Here is an 11,563-nt window from a genome sequence, read left to right on the forward strand (position 1 = left end):
GTTGAGGGGAGAGATTTAAGGCCAAGAAGTAAGTGATGAAGCCGATGTATCTCACTGGTAGTGTTAGCCATAGCTCGATACTCAAATTCACAACTATAGGCTGCTTCTTTGCATTCCAGGAAATGAGATTGGGACCCAAGAAAATGGCATAGCCATAAGTAGAGTGATGTGTTTCTAGATTTGTGCCAATCTGCATCAGAGTATCCGAGAATACTAGTGTAGGCTCAGCAAAAAGTAAATGAGAGGCCAAAATGGATCATACCCTTAACATAACGCAGAATTGGTTGCCTAAAAATGTGAGTCGGTAGGAGCTTGGAAAAACTGACTAACAGAGTTAACCGTAAAGGAAACATCCAGTCGCATGATTATCAAATATTGAAGAGCGCTAACCAAGGAGTGATAAAGAGTGAGGTCCTTAAAAGGAGAGTATGAGTTCGAGTAAACTGAACGCATGGAGCTAGAGACATGTGAAATGGAGTGGAATCAAGCACTTGAGAGCATTCCAAAACTCACGAGAATATTTGGCCTAACCAAGGAAAAAACCATCATTATTATAAGAAACTTCCAAACCAAGAAATTAATCAAGACAACCTAAATCTGTGAGGGAACAACATTTGTGCGATAATAAATCGACGAATCAACTCTAGAATGCTTCTGGTCACAATAATATCAACATACACCAAAAGATAAAGTAAGGAAGATCTTCGGGAAAAAATAAACAGTGATGGGTCAACCTGACTGCAATGAAAACCCATACGAAGAACATAATCACTAAATTGTTTGAAGCAAGCAAGAGGAGCTTGTTTAAGGCCATAGATAACTTTGTGCAAATAGCAAATATGGGAAGGATATTGAGGATCAATATGACCAGGAGGATGCTCCATATAAATTGGTTGATCAAGAGTGCCATGTAAGAAGGCATTCTTGACATCAAGTTGATGTAAAGGCCAATTGCATAAAAGAGCTAAAGCAAGTATCGTACGAACCGTAGATGCTTTGGCTACAGGACTAAAGGCGTGAGTAAAATCGAAACCAAGTAGCTGAATAAAACCTAAGCAACCAAAGAAGCTCTAAATTAATCAATCGAACATTAGAAGAATATTTCATACAATAAACCCATTTAGAACCAACCACATTAACATTAGAAGGACGCACAAGCTTCCACATACCATTTTTGCATAGAACATCAATATAGAGTATCAATTTCAGAATCCATTACAGAAACCCAATCCTTGATGGAAGATTTAAACCCCTTTGGCTCAATAGAAGAGTGGATAGCAACAAGAAGTCCATGAGTCTCATAATCACAAAATGTTTAGGGCTTGTAAACACAAAGTTTCAAATGAGTATGTATAGGATGAGTATTAACAGGTTTTGACTCTAGTCTAGGTGCTCTTCTTGGCGTGACTCCATTGGTTCAGAGATTGCAATAGTAGGCTCGTCTTGGTTCAGAAATTGCACTAGTTGAACCATCAGAAACATGAACCGATGATGCAGAGGATGGTGTACACGGCAGACTACCAATAGGTATGGGCGAGCTATTGGGAGCTAGACTTGACTGCATTGTTGGAGCGGGAACATGTGATAGATCAGGCTCATCAATGTTATCGGCCTCCCAGGAGAATCTTGACGAGGCAAACAAGTAGAATATGACGAATGATCATCTAATTCGGCAACAAAAGGATTCGAAAAAGAAGACAAATCCAAAGAGTCATACACGACAAATAAGTTTAAGGGAAATTACCCTCATTAAAACGAGCATGTCAAGTAACAAAAAAAAAATGCGACCAGTTTAATCATCCAAGCATTTAAAACCATTGTATTAAGCACTACAGCCAAGAAAATGCAAGCAATACTCCAAGGAGGGAACTTGTGAGCCATAGTTGCACTCAAACAAGGATAAATAGGACAACCAAATGGATGAAACTCAGAGTAATCAGGGAGCAGTATGTAGACAAGCTCAAAAGGGCTCTTACCACCAAGTAGAGGAGTTGGCAGCCTATTTATAATGAAAACAACAGATAAAAAAGCTTCTAACCAGTAACATAAAGAAGTAGAGAAGTGTAACATCATAGAAAGTCGGGTCTCTGTAATATGTTGATGTTTACGTTATGTTCGGCAATAGAAGGACATGATAACAGATGATGAATGCCACAATCTAAAAGACGATCCTGAAAGTAAATTCAGTGCCACCATCAGTTTGAAAAACCTTAATCTTGGCAGAGAAATGAGTTTCAACAATTTTTTATTGGAATTGAGGACACATTACAAAACTCAAGACTTTCTTTGTGAGTGATATAACCAACTAAATGGAGAAAAAACATCAACAAACATTGCATAATACGAATAATCGTATTTCGACAATACTGGTGTAGGACTCCATAAATCACAGTGCACTAGATTCAACAAAGCAGACAAACATTTGCTCTTAGTCATCTCACAAGAAGAGCAAATACTTAGTCTAGGCAAAATGGAAGTAACAGAAAATACACTTAATTTATTTAAAATAGTTGATGGTATCAAAAGAATCGTGCCCCAATCTTGAATGCCATAACTCGAAATAAGCTCGTAATTAAGCCACAAAAGCATTTTGACCATGGTGCACTACGTGCAAGCCATGCTCAGATCTGCCCGTTGCCACGATTTCCTTGGTATGACGATGCTGAATAACAAAAGAATCAGCATAAAAAACTGTTATGGGTAAGTCCTGAGTAATCTTACTAATAGAAAGTAAGTTTTTTGTAATATGTGGTACCACAAGAACATCAACAAGAGGCATAAAAGAATATTTTCTGATATGAGAAATAGATAAAGAAGATTCAGCTACACTTTCATCACCGGTGTAAGGAGAGACCGAGTCAACATTAGAGGCATTGGAGGTCATATGTGACGATGCCTCCAAATCAACATATCAAACAGAAGGATCATTGTGGCAAAGATTTACAAAACCATAGAAGGACTCGGCTAGATTAGCAACAACTTCTAAGGTGTTTCCTCGAATAAATCGAGAACACTCAACAGTGGTATGACCCAGATTGGAGCAAATATGTGAGTGAGCTTGCCAATTATGGTGAACCCAATACTCACGAACACATGAATAAAGCTTGACAATTGAATACCAAAAAAATGGATAAAACTCGGGTATCTAAAGCAACAAAATATGAATAATAGTTAACTTTTTGTTATGCCTTCTTTTTTTTTTCCAATTCACGCTCGATTTGATTCATTATGAGTTCTAGTCTCAATAAGACTACTAATTCTTACTGTTCATGCTATTATTACTTAATATTCATATTTCATATGGCGAAGGCATAGTCTTCTTTTTTCTCTCAGCCGCTTCACTGGGATCTTTTATCCTAGTCGGAGGAGAAATTACCAAACGTCTCAATATGAACAACAATTTAACCAATTGGATTGACTAGAATATAGCGAGTAATCTTGAGAATATTCCTCGACAATAAATTATCTACATAATAAATATATATAAAAAGAAATTCTTCATATATATATTCGAACCACTCTTGGTCATATTTCTCTTTATCGAGGAATAGACAAAGCCGTACAGTCGTAGGCACATACCGTACACCAAAACAACACCAAGAACATGGACACAAACATGGTATCTAAAATACATATTTAAGTGACAGAGAAGACTCGATTCCATTGGATGTAACAAAACACAAAAGTAAGTCACATATGTATGTTAATGAGCATCATTGCGGATTAATATTCATTAAGTTCAACCACTTCAGAAATATAGCTTAATGAGTCATCAAGTTCAACCACTCCATATCTATCGCTTGTGTAGTCGTCAAGTTGAACCACTGTAGGCCTTTCGCTTGTGGATTCATTAAGTTCAACCATTCCAGGTTTATAATTTAAGATCTCCAATGATCCTAACTAAGCTCGTTCAATAGAAATTCCATTATATTGGTCAACAAACGGTGCCCACTCCAAGAGCCCATGCCATATTGTCTATGAAAAGCAATGTCTATTTGAATTTACAACAAGGGAATATCATCCCAATCATACCAATAAAACACCAATAAAATCGATTCCTACGCCTATGGATCCATTGTGTTACAGTCTAAATCATATGACTCAACTGAATGATAAACGCTCTCAAAACATGTAATTGCAAATTAAATATGCCATAAATACATAATTTTGTCCTAAGCCCAATATTGATCAAATTAAACCGAACGATGTCCCTAAAGCTCAAATTAGTCAAAACCAAGCCAGTAACTCAATTGAGTATCCCATAAAATTCAGTATAAACCAATAAAATACAAATAACCAATGTTTATATATATATATATATATATTTATTTATATAAGAGCCAAATCAAATGAGAACTAATTAGTTTGCGGTAACCGTGATGTCCAATCTCAACCACAAATCAATAGATAAATTAGGAAATTTATAATTTTGGTAGTTTTGAATTAAAATTTTAATGCAAGGACATTTTAAGTATTTTAAAACTCTCCTCTCTCCTCTTTTCTCTCTTCGTCCTCCGTCCTCCGGCCACCGTCCTTCGGTGATATCACAGTGGTATCACAATGCATCTTATATGTGCTTGGGTATCACACTGAGGTCGTTTGTGTGGTCGATCGGAGATGTAACWCAGTGGTATCACAWTGCATCTTATATGTGCTTGGGTATCACACTGTGCTTTTGTTTAACAGAGTCAATATTTTTAGGTATCACAATGATATCACAGGAGGACGGTGGCCGGAGGTGAAGGACAGAAGAACGGGGACGGAGAGAGAAGAGAGGAGAGAAAAATACCTAAAATATCCTTGCATTAAAATTTTAATTCAAAATTACCAAAATTATAAATTTCCTAATTTATCTATTGATTTGTGGTTGAGATTGGATCTCACAGTTCTTCATTCATATATATATATATATATATATAACACAAGGACCAAAAATCGCACGAACGTGATCCATGGTGTACCCATCTCTCTGTCTCACAAACCCATGATATACCCATCTCTCTTTGTCTCACAAACCCACAACGACCCAACCTCTCCCTCACCCCATAAAACATAGCATTTATGAAGGAGAAAATCACCGGCCAAAATAAACACACATGGACCAAATCATTGGGAAGAAACCACATGGAACAAATCACTGGGATGAAATCATCGATCACCTTCTTGGACCCTACTAAAGAGACTATCAAGAGGATTGAATATTATATCACATATTGATGTACAGGCGATTACATTGGTTTATATAATTAGCAGTTTTACATGGTAAGGAGAAAAAAATGGGATAACTATGGAAAATACAATAACCTTGATCACAAGAATATTCTAGAGGATCAAATCAAATATATCAAGTATAACCTTGATCACAAGAATATTCTAGAGGATCAAACCAAATATATTAAGTATCCGGTTTTGGTTTAGTCGTTATACGCCCCCGCAAGATGGAGGATCCATCGGATACGCCAATCTTGGACCGAAGAGAGAGAAAGGTGTTGCACCCAAGAGGTTTAGTAAGTGCATAAGCAAGTTGATCAGTGGAGCTGATGTGAAGAACACGAAGTGAATCGTTGGCAACTTTCTCTTGAACAAAGTGATAATCCAGAGCAACATGCTTCATTCGAGATTGATAAATTTGAATTGCACAAAGATATGTAGCTTTTGTATTGTCACAAAACAGCATAATGGGGTTTGGTTTAGAAATGCCAAGATCGGCAAGTAAGTGTTCAACCCACGAGGCTTTAGCGGCAACATTAACTAAAGCTTTGTATTCCGCCTCTTAGAGGAGCGGGAGACATATTTTTGTTTCGCATAGCGCCATGAAATTATGTTGGTTTCTAGATATAAAATGTATGCAGTGGTGGATAGACCACCATTGGCGACTCCCACCAGTCGGAGTCGGAGAAGACTTTAAGATCCAAAGACGAGTTTCGCTTCAGAAATAAACCATGATGGATTGTACCTTTTAAGTATTGCAACACACGCTTTAAGGCCTGCCAGTGTATTTGAGTGGGCGAATGCATGAACTGAGATAGTCTATTTATTGCAAAGGAGACATCCGGTCTGGTGAAAGCTAAATATTGCAAGGAGCTAACGAGTTTCCGGTATGGTGTTGGACCTACATGTGGAGACCCGTCTTCGGGGGTAAGTGTCACTGAAGAACTCAAGGGGGTTGCCACCTCTTTAGCACTATCCATATGGAATTGAGTGAGAAGATCTTGGATGTAACGATGTTGAGAGAAAAGACCGTGAGAGGTGGGAATAACTTCGATACCTAGAAATGGTGTAGGGAACCAAGATCTTTGATAGAGAAGCGGTTGGCGATTGTTTGAACAAAGTGAGAAAGAAAGGCGGGAGTATTGTCGGTAAGAACGATGTCATCGACATAGACCATAAAGAAACAGGTGACTCCCTCGCGGTTGTAGATGAAGAGAGAGGCATCCGCATGGCATTTACGAAAATTGAAGGTAAGAAGAAAGGAGGTGAGTTCCATGTACCAAGCTCGTGGGGCCTGTTTGAAACCGTACAGGGACTTCCGAAGCTTGCAGACATGGTTCGGGTACTGTGAGTGAGTGAAGCCGGGAGGCTGTGACATAAAGACTTCCTTATGGAGGGTGCCATGAAGGAAAGCATTGTTGACATCTAGTTGTCGGAGAGGCCAATTGTTAGCAAGGGCGATGGAAAGAATGATACGAATGGTGACAGGTTTAGTTACGGGGCTAAAGGTGTCAAAGTAGTCTTCTCCATATTGTTGAAGAAAGCTTTTGGCTACTAGGCGAGCTTTGTATTTGACAATTATGCCATCCGGATTGCGTTTGATACGGAAGACCCATTTGCACCCAATGGGGTGATGAGAGCCGCATGGAACGAGCTCCTATGTAGCATTGTGCATGAGAGCATTAAATTCAAGGTCCATAGTTTCGCGCCATTTGGGATCTTTGAGAGCTTGATGATGAGTGGTGGGTTCAAGTGTGGGTGGGATGGGATGAAGGGTGGTGGAGTTCACAAATGAGGAGTTGAAGTATTTGGGATTGGGTTTTCTAGAACGAGGAGGTGGAGTAGGAGATGAAGACGAGGAAGTGGAATCCACAAACAGTGAGTCAGGAATGGAGGTGGCGGTTGGCGTAGAGGGCTGACTGGATAGTGAAGTATATTCAAGAATGGAGGGAGTCGATGATGGAGTGGATAGTCGGGAGGCTAGTGTACCATCAGTCGATGGTGGTGGCGAGAAGGGTGTATGAGAGGCAGGCGGTGTGATGGTGGGTAGTTCGGTGGGTTCGGTAGGAGCAGGTGGAGAAGACGGGGATGGAGAGTCCGTTGAGGTGGCGGAGGGCTGTAACAGAAAGGTATCGACAGTAGGAGTGGAAGATGTAGAAGTTGTAGAGGGAAACGTAGATTCAATAAATTCGACATGGCAGGAGTGATATAGGCGGCGAGTTTTGGGATCAAAGCATTTATAGGCGGACTTGGAGGTTGAGTAGCCAAGAAAGATGCATGGCGATGAGGGTGGTTGTAATTTGGATGTGGCATAGGGTCGCAACCACGGGTAGCAAAGACAACCAAAAGGTTTGAGTTTGACATAGTTAGGTGGTTGTTGAAAGAGTTGGTGAAACGGGGTTTTGTTGTTGAGAACGGGTGTAGGGAGCCAATTGATGAGATAGACAGCAGTCTGGAACGCATGGACCAAAAAGTTAGAGGAAGATTTGCATAATGGAGAAGGGCAAGACTAGTTTCAACGACATGGCGGTGCCGGCATTCAGCCATGCCGTTTTGTTCAGGGGTGTGAGGAGGTGTGGTATAGTGGGAAATGCCATTCTTTTGAAGAAAAGGGAGCAAGCCAAGATACTCTCCTCCATTGTCTATAAAGAGAGATACCAGTGGGGTGTTGAAGTATTTTTCTACAAGAGTTTTTGAATTATGGAAAAATGGTTGCAATATCGGATTTCTTTTTCATGGAATAAAACCACGCATATCTCGAATAGTGATCGATAAAGATAACATAGTAGGTAAAATGATCAATCGATTGTTGCACAGGACCCCATACATCGGAATAAAAAGTTGTAACGGTTTGGTACTAACAAAAGAGTTTTGGCCAAAGGGCAATTTGTGACTTTTATTAATTGAACAAGATTAACAATGCAAATTGGAAACAAAAGTAAATTTAGGATTAAGACCTAAAGATGAAATGAGAGACTGAAACACTTTGATGGAAGGGTGACCAAGTTTGTGATGCCATTGAAGCGGAGAGAGAGGTGACGTTGAGTTGAGGCATGGATGGTAAGGTGGCGTGATAGATATCTTCAGTGTTCTCACCCCGCATGAGACGCGCCCCGTGCATAGATCCTTCACCAAGAAATAATTCGAAAAAAATTCAACCGAAACATGATTAGTTTTACATAATTTTGCAACTGAAACTAGGTTTCGACGTAAGCGAGGGGCACACAACACATTGGAAAAAGTTAATTGTCGATGTGTTGTGTGAATATATTTGGAGCCAGTATGAGAGATATGTAAACCTTTGCCATCACCGACAATGATTTCATCAGGGCCTCCATATTCGGAGACATTGTGAAGTACAGATCGATCAGATGTCACATGATGAGAGGCACCAGTATCAAATAGCCATGTTTGTGGAATCGTGGATGAGCCATTGGATGTGGTGACATTTGCAACTGGGTTTAATGATGGAGAGTTGGCAATGGGAATATTGTTGTCTTTAAGAAACCGAGACAACTTTCCGCATTCTTCAGTAGTGTGACCACGGATGGAGCAGAACTGGCAGAAAGAACCATTCCGGTTTTGGCGACTATCGATGGAATTGGTGGACCAGTTTGGTTTGTTGTTCCCTTGTTGACGCTGCAGGCCAGAGTTGAAGGGACGTTGATTCCGTTGAAATGAGTTGGAGTTTTACGGCCTGCCTCCTTGTCGAGCAGCGTAGTTAGCCGTAGGTACTATGATGTCGATGACTGGCGTAGCTTCTTTAAGGCTCCTTTCAAAATCAATTAGCTTGTTAAAGAGTTCTGGATAAGAGTGTGATATTTCACGAACTTTAATGGCGGCGACGATGGCGTAATATTCGTCTCCAAGTTAGGAGAGAATGTGAACCATGATATCTTCTTCTTCAATTGGACTCTGTGTATGGGCGAGGTCATTTGCTATAGATTTCGTATCTTGAAGAAATTCTTGAATGGTACAGCTTCCTTTCGGATTCTTGACTAATTTGGATTTTAGGGAGATGATGCGACTTCGTGAGGCACTTGCGTAGCTGGAGTTGAGCCACTTCCAGGCTTCTTAAGCGGTGGCCGCCGATGAGATGAGAGGCTATATCGATTCGGAACAGCTTCCTAGAATGGCACTGATGATAATCTGGTCCTGTTGAAACCAGGGTAAATATTCCGGATTCGGCTTGTTGTCAGCCAAGGTTTTCTTCGGTGGTTGTTCTGCGTCGTCAATGAAGGATTCAAGTTCTAGGCCGATTAGGGTAGACTCTACATGTTTTCGCCATATTGGGAAATTGGTGGAGGTGAGACGGATTGGAAAGTGAGTTGAGGCAGTGATTTGGCTTGGTGCCATTGATATTTGAGTGGAGGAGGAGACGATTAGGGATCCACTCGTTGGAGATGAACGAGCTCTGATAACATAAAGAGACTATCAAGAGGATTGAATATTATATCACATATTGATGTACATGGGATTACATTGGTTTATATAATTAACAGCTATACATGGTAAGGAGAAATAAATGGGATAACTATGGAAAATACAATAACCTTGATCACAAGAATATTCTAGAGGATCAAATCAAATATATCAAGTATAACCTTGATCACAAGAATATTCTAGAKRATCAAABCRAATATATCAAGTATCCGGTTTTGGTTTAGTCGTTATACCTATGGAAGAGGTTTTCGGCAAAAATTAAAAAAGAAGAAAGAAAGTTAAGAAAGGGAATACAAGATAAAATATGATGGGAACAGGGTGTAATAGCTATTGGAGTTGTAAAGTATCCATTTTTACCAGTAAAGGGGTTTCAAGTAAGTTTTTCCGGTTAAAGGGTTATCGGAGTTTATATTCATGGCCATAATGACGGTGTGTGTATGTATGTATGTGTGTATATATATATATATATAGAGAGAGAGAGAGAGAGAGAAACTTCTTCATTTGTTAACCAAGTAAATGATATTAACTATGTTAACCCATCCTGACCGTTTAAAAATTAGATCAATGGTTCAGATTCAATGGTGGAAAATTTGTAAATAGATTAAGAAGAGACATGTGAAACATGATGAAGCATAGGTGAAAATGGGTAAATGTGTAAAATGCATCAACACAACTGATTAGGAAAATAGCCACGTTTGCATTATCATTTCCTTAATTTTAGGGACGATAATTATGGATGTTATTAAATATTTTTTAAGTAAACGCTTACATTATCATTTCCTTAGTTTTAAGGGGATAAATGAATGTTATTGGGGATAATTATGGATGTTTCATAGCCCATGTTTTATATCGAGCGGGGATACACATTTTTGTTAGTTCATGTATGAATAAACGCTTCTTGAAAGTTTTTGTTTAAGTTTTTCATTTACCCAGTTTATGATTTTTCTTAGTTCATTGATGAACAATGGTGTAAGAAGTTAATAAAAATTAGTTCATGCATGAACAACCCTTCGAATACTTCTTTTTGAGTTCTTATTCATGTCTGAACAAACATACTATGTTCATAAGTGAATATAGGTGAAAACACAAGTTCAATATCTTCATATGTGCATAATAATTCTATGAATGTTCATCTGCTTGAGTATCTATCAGAACACGTCCAGAGAATTCATCTCTCATTTTCAGCAGAAAAATCGAGATATAACAAGATAGAAGATAACCAAATCGAAAATGTCTATTTGAAAAACAAAATACTCGACAAATAAATTCCATTTTTATCTTTTCTTAAAACATCGAAAAATAATGTAACCGTCAAACAATTAATTTTTTTAACAAAATACAAAATTACCACTATAATTAAAAACCAACGAAAATTAACCAAAACAAAGGAAGTCATGTGATTGATAAAGAGGAGTTAACAAAGCTAATATCATTTAGGAGGTTAAGAAATGATTGTCCCTCTATATATAATATATTATAAGGGTACTTGTGCAATGCATCGAGACACATCTCGATTTCAACGTTTCATTTTATTTTTTATCTACATCGATATAATATGGTTTTATGTAGTTTTGAAAAAGCGATAATATTTTTATTTTTGAATAAAATATAATAAAAAAATTATTTAAAAGTTTTTGTTTTGTGTAAGTTCTTTAATTCAAATTTTTTATTATAATTTAATTTAACGTAACAAAGTAATTTAATTTATGTTTAATAATATAATTTTCTTATAAAGATAATAATTATTTATTTTGTTAGAACTCAATAATTATCCTGATTATATTTTAAATTTTTTATATTTTTAAATGAGATGTTTATCCTTTATTTGATTATGTTTATCCGCAGTCAGTTACACGAATTCAAACATGGAGCTTTAATAAGTTATACTTATGCATAATTTACTTGTAAT

Source organism: Cynara cardunculus, assembly GCF_001531365.2.
Source record: "Cynara cardunculus var. scolymus isolate 2C chromosome LG 7, CcrdV1, whole genome shotgun sequence".
Lineage (NCBI taxonomy): Eukaryota > Viridiplantae > Streptophyta > Magnoliopsida > Asterales > Asteraceae > Cynara > Cynara cardunculus.